The sequence below is a fragment of the Copadichromis virginalis genome, linkage group LG12, assembly GCF_057382275.1.
Source record: "Copadichromis virginalis isolate Kocher_CV1m ecotype Utaka linkage group LG12, C_Virginalis_male_GT1.1, whole genome shotgun sequence".
Classification (NCBI taxonomy): Eukaryota; Metazoa; Chordata; class Actinopteri; order Cichliformes; family Cichlidae; genus Copadichromis; species Copadichromis virginalis.
Window position 1 is genome coordinate 20,215,381 of NC_140629.1, and position 9,988 is coordinate 20,225,368.

The 9,988-nt window shown below is 38.6% G+C and overlaps 1 long non-coding RNA gene across 1 annotated transcript; it reads left to right on the forward strand.

Moving 5' to 3' along the window:
- The first annotated feature begins 1,878 nt into the window (after positions 1 to 1,878).
- On the forward strand, positions 1,879 to 9,834 carry LOC146696871 (uncharacterized). The gene is made up of 2 exons (XR_014923344.1): positions 1,879 to 9,507; positions 9,598 to 9,834. It is a non-coding gene; the product is annotated as an uncharacterized LOC146696871 (long non-coding RNA).
- The last annotated feature ends 154 nt before the right edge of the window (positions 9,835 to 9,988 follow it).

The following is a 9,988-nucleotide window of genomic DNA, read 5'->3' on the forward strand; positions in this document are numbered from 1 at the left end:
TAGTATTTAAGTGACCAAGTAGTATTCGGATAAAAGTTATTGAATAGTGTTGAAATAAACTGACAGAATTGAAGGATTAAAATACTCCAGGAGCTCAACTTTCTCCATCTGAACATGTTTCAATCGTGTTTTATGAACACAAAATGCACAGGTTTACTGAATATGAAAAGGTTGTGTTGATTTAACTCAGTTGTTTAAGTTTCTGCCAAAGCAAAACATTTGTGTGCAACCAGTGTCCACTATTGAATTAAGTAAATCCAACATGTTTTTTGTCAGTGCAAAAAGGAGTTACGGTACCTGTATTCCTACACAATATTGTCCCGGGAGGGAGAAAAACTTTCTTGTGAAGTTTTGGTTGATTTTTGGGTTTTGCTTGACACTAGGTTGATTTTATCAGTGAGGTTTGGATTGTTTTCTTTCTCTAAGAGAGAGAAAGATGGTTTTATGCTTGGACATGTTTGCAATGGGCCTCAGTATTTGTTATTATATGAGTATTTTATTGGTTACGTTTGTTTTTGCTTTTGTTACAGTGCACTGAGATAAGAAAATCTGAGAGGTGTGATCCACCGGTGGTGATGTTTTGGTATTTTGTGAGTTCCTGATTTAACAAATCAGCTCTTTAATCCAGGCCTGAGAGATTGAACTTTAAAGCGCTATAAAATATTCTTACTGGAAACAGTTGCAAAGTATTTTTCTCCATGATTATAATGGGCTTGGGAGAAATTCACTTATATGGGACATTGATCACATGAGAAGTCCTGAGCCTAAAAGGATTGCAGCAAGTCAATCCAGTCCAAAAAACAAGGAACTGTTTTCCTTTAAAATGATGACGTCATCTTTTTAAAGGAAAACAGTTCCTTTTATATTATAAATATAATGTGCCAAACCACATGCGGATGGAGAGTTGGAATCGATAAGATGGTGAAATAACACGCAGTAAAATGTTGATCATGTTGATTATGTTTATTCCAGTGTGCAGAGCAAGGTTATTATTATTAACGAAAACAAATGAAATAACGAAAACTAGAAGTGAAAAAACATTTTCGTAACAAGTGTCAATGTGTAACAGCTGTTAAAATGAACATGGAGTGCTCTGTGATAACATGAATGCTGTTTAAACATGCTAATTATCACTTTATTTATTGAGAAATTGGATATAAGCATCCTCTAACACCCAGAGATCACAGTCTGTAGAGTCAGTGTCCTTTCCGGAGAATTTTCTCTGAACCACTCAAACATTATCTGCCTTAAAACAAAATTATTAAAACTGCATTTAGGTGCCATCAGTACTGTAGTAATAGCATTCCTTGACATGATCCGAAAGAGAGAACTATATAAGGTGAGTTGATCTAGAGTGCGTTTGCTGAAGCTAGAGAGGTTCATTCATTGTTCAAAATGATGGTGATGTGTGTCTGAAACCAGCTGAAGAGAGAGCTAAGGTGAAAAACCTCTTGTGAAAAGTCAGCCCCTGAGGGACCTTGTAAAAAGCTGTAAAAAAGGTGTATGTTCCATACCTGAGTGGACTGGTATTATCTCAGGGGCATTCAAACAGTTCCCCATAGAACAAATCTCTCCTGCAAAGTAGCAAAAGAAGAACTGAGCGAGTTGTCGAAGGAAAGTTGGCGGTAATGTGTTTCAATTTTAACTGATTTCTCTATCACACATCGACAACCGTCTGTGGAATTCTAAACATGGGAAGTCTGATGTTTAAACAGACCTGTAAAATTAACAGTCTGATAGCATGAAGAGCAAACCAAAGCGAAATTGATATTCTGACAAAGACAAACTGAAATAACTTTGATAACTTTTTATAAACTTTGTTTAAAGAAAAACACTGAACAAAGGGGGGAAAATGCAACTTTATCTAAGCAGAATTAACATCTACTCAGTTGTAGCTGCAGGATTCATTTTACAGCTGAGTCAATGCTAAACTAAAATCTGCAAGTCACATAACATTCAACATTTCTCCTGCATGAGGTGCAGCTTTTCACTGTGTAAAAACCAGCGGGTTAAAGAGGCAATCAAAGAGTGTTTGATCCTGGTGATCTGTAGTGCAGGCTTCTGGGTGACCCACGTATCACATTGCCCGTAAAGGCAGTCGCCATCCGGCCCCATGCCACCTCAGACCGCATAAAAGCAGCTCCAGCCTAAAGAGATCTGTCTTACCTGAACTCAGAAATATGAAGGTTATAGTGACTTCATTTAATGTATATTTAATACTGTTTTCCATTTAAGTGTGTCTGTGTGTCACCAGAAAATGTGATTCCAGAGACATTTATAGAAGGAGGAATCACTACAAAGGCAATTTTGAGGACAAATCCTTTAGTTTTTAACTATGAAAGATGCAGTCGCAAAGCTTGTGAGTTTAATTACGATATAAATAAAAAGGCTCAGTTTGGAAATGGGTGTGAGCTGACCTATTAGTACTGAGTAAAGATCACCATTAGTGTCAGTCCTCATGTCCCATTTAGGGTGGACCCAGGCTCCATCCCATTTTACACTCCTGTCATACATTAATTGGGATTTTTAATGCAGTATGTAACTCCCTTTGTTAAGAGTGATTTCATATGCAAACACACACTATTGCAGTTGATGTGGTCTCTAGGATTGATCTCTTTCAATAGAGTAGCTATTTTTTTTCTGTTTCTGTGGATTTGACAAAAATCGTTCAGTATGTACACGCGTAAGCCGATAACAGAAAATCTGCATTTCTGCATGTTCTCCCTGTGAGTGTGCCTCCCACACAAGTACAGGGAGAACATGCGCTCTGTCTTAGCCCTGTGTTGGACAGGCCTGGGTGTACACATGTCCTGTGATAGCTTGTATTGGCTCCACAGTGTGACCGTAACTTGGATAAGAAAATAGATGGATGGACGACTTCAACTGGCACACACAAAGGCAACCACATTATTCAAGAAAGCAAAAAAAAAAGAATAAAAAATGGCATAAAACTGGTTGTAATTTAGGTGTCAGATAAAAGTTAAACCTGTGACCAGGAGTGGAAAATGACAGAGTGTTGGTTTTTTGGTTGTGAACCCACTATTTAATGCAGAATGTGGGGTAAATGGAGTTGGCTCTGGACAAAAGTGAACCTTGATCCCTTGAAGTCCAGACAACCAAACCATATCCCCACAGCTTTAGAGGCCATGTGATGTAAGTGGCAGTGCAAACATTGATTACAATGGCATTTCTTCAAATCAAAATAGTGTGAATGTAAAACAAAGTGTAAGAAGTAAGAAGAAAGTAAAGAAATAGGCTTTATTTCTTCTCTTGGATATCATTTGTAATAATATATGATATATAACTTCAAATATACAATATATTTGTAGTTCGATACTTCCCATCCTCTTTCAGCTCCACCTTCACCTTCCTGGTCTTGAACTGGTGCATTCAAGTCCAGGATGGTGAAGGTGGTGAAAGCGCACCAGCTTTCACATGTGTTAACCACCACAATATTCATGCTAAAAGCGGTTTTGTGTAATAAGCTTAACTTTTGCAAAAACTTTGTTGTGGTCACCTATCTTTTCATACTGCTAAACCAGAAGTGTAATAATATATTGTCTGATCCGGCTCAGAAGAAAGAAAATAGTTCCTGTGGTGATGCAGTGTTTAGCTCTGTTGCATCACAGCCTAATGGTTTGGACCTGTTGGCTGGCTGTGGCCTGTCTGCTTGGGGGTTGTATGTTCTCGCTGTGCCTGTATGAGTTGTCCCTGGGTGCTCCAGCTTCCTACCGCAGCCCAAATACATGCATGTTAGGTTAAGTAGTAATTCTAAATATGTTGTTGTAGGTGTGAATATGAGCATGAATAACAGTCGGTCGCGCTGCGTTAGCCCTGTTGGACTAGCAACTACTTGTTGTGTGACAGCTGGGATAGGTTCCAGCTCTGCATGGTCCTGTAACCGAGTAGGTATGTAAAAGGAATAATGTTCCCTGCTAACCACAAGTACTTCTTTCTATGACTTCTTAACATCTTTAAAAAATATAAAGGCAAAAAAAAAAATAAAAGAAAGAGCTGCACAGTAACAGTGAGAATGCCCGAATAATGACAGTTGTTTGGAGTAATCTGTTGTCACTCAGCAAGTAGGGTGTCAGTCACGTTGGGACAGCTGACCAGCTGTCAGTCACTCAGAGAGAAAACACAGATTTCCTCTTCTGTGTAACATTTGTTGCCTCTGGGGAAAACCACTGATCTACACTGAGTTTTGTGTTTTTTTGTCTTGGCTCCAGCTTCTAAAAGAATGTCTTTACCTCAAGTCTTTACATAAAGTTCTTGTGGTGATATTTTAAGAAGCCCAGCAGACTGGAACTTTATGAATGGCTGCATCTGGCACGCTTTTTCTTACACTGAATGGATGGCAGTGGAACAAAGACATAAGAAGCGAGTTAAAACCAGAGAGGGGGATGATAATCGAACACAAACCATCCCCGCATCACAGATATTTGCCAATTGCAGTTCACATAATGCAGCAATCTGGAAACCTTTTAATCCCCCAACCCCATTCTTTCCCAGCCTATGCATGACCTCTGGGCACTTGAGATTGCAGTGTTTCAAAAAAATGTTGGTGTCATGCTGGACAACTCAGATCCTAAGTGTTTTAAAACTGTGTGATCCTAAATATTTTCACTAACTGTGTGAACAGTCATTGACTCCTTATGGTAAACTTCCAAGTGGAGTTATGTTTCTTACTCTTACTTTAGCCACTACACAGATGGGCGTGTGAGACAGTCGGTTATTAAGCCAGGCAGAAATTAAGCCTACACAAGAGAAGGCAGTATGGGCAGCTCAGCAATTCTTTGGTCTCTGACCAAGAGGAAGTTAAGATAATAACATAATGCATTCCCTGTCATGAGAGAAAATCAAGTCAACTGTAGAAAGTCATTTTGGTTTCCTTGGTTCCAATTACCGTTTTAAAGAATGGTTTGGTAAAACTGGAAAACAAATCTTTTTTGGCCGCCCATTAAAATGTTTGGGTGGTATAGATGACTTTTAAGATCGCTTGGCAGTCACTGTATACTTCTAAGTAGAATCAGGTCAGGCGAGAACATGAAGAAACTACAAGACAGTGATAGAAAACACTTGCAAACATTATAAAACATTTGAAATGAAACAAATCTTTAAGTTTGCATATGAAATTGTGTTGAAACATCACTGTTGCTGCTTTCTCATCTGATTTTACCTATGCATGAGTAACAGCAAAAAAAGAAAAAGAAAATATATTTAGAGTACCTTATATGTCACCTTTTGAGCAAAGTTTAAATATCTACTGCACAACGTGGGGAAAAGAAAAAAGGCTTCCCCAAAGCCCACTCTGCAGCAGGTAGCCATTATCACACTTAATGTTCAACCACAGTCCTCTTCAAACCTGAAGAACATTTGGTTTAATTCAAATAATGAGGCCAATCAGTTCACACCAGCATCTCAAAGAGAAGGCCCTCATTATTCGTGATTATCAAAAAGCTGTTTTAATGACTGTGTTGAAACAAAGCGAGTACTCTTTGCCACTGGCTATACTGCTCTACTGCCGAAAAAACATCACGAATGAGAGACAACTCAACTCTAAATGTTGTATGGAAATTTGTATTTCAATAAAGTTAATTAAGCAATAAAGTAAAATAAAATAAAATAAAAAAAATTTTTAACATTCATGGGAACAACACAAGCAAACATGTAAGTAACTGCCAGGGTAAAATTGTACTGTGTATTTCTATTATAATGGTGAGAAAATGAGAAGGAGAAGACCAGCACTGCAAAGCATCTTACACGTGTGAAAGATTTGGTGGAACTTCTGCAAATGCAGGGCAAAACTTTCCAAACAACACTGTGTGTTCAGCTGCTGAATGATTTTAAAGTTTAAGCTTAGATTGAATATACCGTTTGTTTTTCATATTTATGCTTTTTTTTAAAGATTTACTTTCTATGTTTATTTTAGATGACACTGAGACATGTCACTATGTACATTTCAGTTATTACCTGGAAAAGTAGGTGTTCAAAAATGCTGGTAGTCTGCGTAAGTCTGTCTTAAGCCATCAAAGGTGCAACTGCCCTCAACACAGTGTTCACATATTTCAATCAAACTCTAGAAAACGGTCGCATGACATGACAGTGTCGGTGCGTTTAGATCAGGACATCGCCTGATGTGATGTTGCCTTTTCTCACGATGCGTTACTTTCATTCGCAGTCCTGGAAATATTCTATTAAGTCAATGCAAAGGGGTTGCCTGGGAACACGCAGGAGCCCAGACACATGATGCCCCCTCACTATGAACTCACCCGTCAACTTCCTTTTCTTATTCTCACATTGACCCAAATCGGCACAACTGGACACACGCAGACAGCAGGTAAACTGCTTAATGTCGACTGTGTTGGACGTGTGGACCTCCTTCAGAGGGGTGGGGGGCAGGGCTGCAAGTTTAGGGCTGCAGTGCATGTGTGAAAGCAGGCTTTCAAAGAGCATGGCCTCTGCTTTACTTTCATATGCCCCACCCCCACAGAAACATCAGCACTTCCCGCTGTGAGCAAAAACAGCAGCAGGTAATTGAGTCTGACGTGTCTCCCCCAATAAAGCTGACTACACTTTTTATTCAGGAAAAAAGGGGGAAAAAACAGGAGAAATTATTTATTGCACTAGCAATTTAATTCACTGTAAAAAGTATATAGAAATTTATATTACAGCCCCCCCCCCCCCCCCCCCCCAAAAAAAATACACTGTGTAAAATGCAAATAAAAAACAGAATGAAACGTCAGAAACTCATATTTATTCACAATAGAACACAAAAAACAAATCAAGGTCACTTAGAGTTTGATGGCTGCAACATGTCCCAATAAAGTTGGTACAGGACCATGTTTATCAATCTGTAGCATACTGTCTTCTTTAAACAGCAGTCTGTAAACATCTGGCAACTGAGGAAACCAGCTGCTACACTTCTGGGAGAGGAGCGTTATCCCAATATCGTCTAATATAGCATTCTAGCTGCACAACACTCCCGGGTCGTCTTTATTTAAGTTTTTCCATTTTATGATACTCCAAATGTTTCCAGTTGGTGAAAGAGTTCTTCTATTATGAAGTCATGTTGTTAGAGTAGATGCATGCAGCTCTAAAATCTTTGTACATCTTTTAGCATTGATGGTACGTTTCAATAGGCACTAACAGAGATGCAACTTTTTGCACTGAGCGCTGAAAACAAGTTGGATGGTCCCTCTTTAGCCTGGAGACTAAGAGGGCACTGTTTCTGGATTGTGTTCACACATGGCCCCATTTTTTGTTTAATAGAGCATCATCATCTTACATTTGTGTATATCACAGTGAACTGTGTTCACGATTACATCTGGATGTGTTTCTGAGCCCATCCAGTGATTTCCATGACAGAATCCTGCCCGTTTTCAAAATTAGCAAATATTTTTCATGAAAAAATAAAATGCCTCAGTTTAAACATGTGATATGTTTTCTGTGATCTATTGTAAATAAAATGTGGGTTTATAGGGTTTACACATTGTTACATTTTTACACAGCATCCTTGCCTTTTCAGAAATGGGGTTGTGCAAGAATCAGCTGGTGCAGCATGTCTGTATCATAAATAAAGTGTAAGCATTATTTTTTTTTAGTTTATTCAGGGATAACGTTTTGCAAATTAGATATAATAGTAAGTTTATGCTTATGTAGTGTGAAGTTGTTTCATATATTATAGTGTAGGATGGTGAATAGTGAGAGCCCAGCACAGGCAGATGACGGACAAAGACCACTCTGTCTCCCTGAAGCTTTGTGGCGGGAAACCAGGAAGACTCCTGTCACTTCCCTGGATAATGGGAACTCTACAGGTGCACTCTAAGTGAATAACGATGATAAGCAAGTGACTAAAGACATCATTTCAGACTTGCATGGCCATCGTTTCTATCTCACAAACAGTGTTAACCCTTTTAACACCAGTCCACTGATGTACATAGTGAGAATCTCGTGAAGTTGAAACAATTTAATTCAAAAGTTATTCCTTCAGTAACACAAAACGATGCATTGAACAAGAAGTCGGTTGATCTCAGCAAGCCCTAAAAATAATATTAAAGATAAAAGGTTCCTTAATAATATTTTGTTTTTCAAAATTGAATTGAAGAAATTAGCAAGTTAGCCTGCAGTAAAGCCTGCAGTAATCGTATGGTTGGTTATTCTATGAAAACTGATTGGTTTGTGAATCCATCTAAATTATTTGTTAAATATGAACTTCTGTTACACACTGAAGTTGATGTGTTTATGTGTTTACCACTGTTTAGCAACATCATAGATCAACCTTTTTGCTCTCATAATTAAACTAGTTTTAATGTCCCTGCTATATATGTGAGTTATACATATATACATGTACCACTACTACCACATGTATGACGTGTATTCTAATAGAGTTCTTCATTTTTCATTAGTGATTGTACATCACTTTTTCCATGTTTTTTTTTTTTATCTTTTCCCTGCCAACTTATTCAAGACCTCCCAGAATATTTTTGTTCTATGAATACATATACATGACCAACGACCAGGAAGTTATGTTTTCAACACTACCGCATGATGTGAAAACACTGATTGCTGGAAAAGTTCGTCACTGGCGGGGATAATGTTAAGCAGAAATTTTCTGTTTTGACTTGCCAGATTAAATTACAAGGAAAAAGCTGATAACATTTGCTAATGACTGTTGTCATTTTGAAGAAAAGGTTTCATTACTAATCAGTCAGGCGTCATTCTGAGGGTGTTAAATACTGCCTTTTTTTTTTTAAAGTTTGTGTCATCTGTGTGATTTGAACAAAGTGTCATGATATCAGTCCTCACACCTAACACTGTGACAAATCACTTCTCATCAGACTTAAACACGCCAGGTAAACTTAAGCATATTTTTTTCTATGTAAAGTGTCCAAACCACAATCTTTACTTAACCAAGTAATTTGTGTCAGATGCCTTAATCAAATAAAAGTGCTTTAAGTGTCTAAACTGACCCATTGGTGGTGACTAAACCTAATCAGGTAGTTTTAGATGCCTAAATCTAAGAAAATCGTCTTCAGTACCTCAAACTAACCTGTTGGTGAAATGATGATTTAGACCACAGACACACCAGTGCAGACAACCCACCTGCCTGCTTATCCTCTCTTTAAACAAATAATACAATCATCAGTTTTAACTTTATAATAGCCTTATAGACCAAACCAAACCTATTATGAAACCAGCTAATGATAAATAACAAGCAGCATTTATTATTCTATTTGAATTATATCAATTTATTAAAGAAAGTTATAAAGCGGGAATGTGCAAATAATTTTCCCAAGGGGCAACATGAGAAGCTGGTCCGCGTTTTTGTTTCTCTCCCTTGTCTCCTGGCTCCTCCCCGCCTGGGCATTACTTGGTTCCAGGTTTCGACCTTGGCCAACACGCCTGGTTGCAAATTGACTCACCAGCTGCCCATCATCCTTGATTAACCTGCTACTACTTAAGGCGGCGCCTGGGTGATGTTCTTCGCTGGATCGTTTTACTTCAGTTAGTGTAGTCCCGGCTCTCTTTGTGGTTCCTGTTTTCTCTGAATGTGTTTCCCTGGTTTCCTAACGTGTGTTTGCTGTCTGTGTACAGACCTTCCTGGACCCCTTCCTGTTTTCCTTCGGACCCTGTCGAGAAACTGTGAGTGAGAGTCGACCACAGCGAGTTGTGAGCTTCGGATGAGTGAATCACTGATCGTGTGAAGAGGAGTGTTGGATGTGTTTCCCTTCGCCTGGACTTCCCTGGAGCCCCTCTAACTCTCTTCACTGTATATATGTATATATCTGACCTGGTGTCGACATGTAAATAAACTTCCCTTTCATCGTACGATTCAGTTCTGCACTTGGGTCCTGCCTGTTTGACCGTGACACTGGGACTGTTGTGGAGGGCTCAATTCACAACAACAGTCCCAGTTATTCATGTGGCTCACTGGGAAAATAAACTGTCTAACCCTGTTATAAAGTATTAACCACACAATCAAATA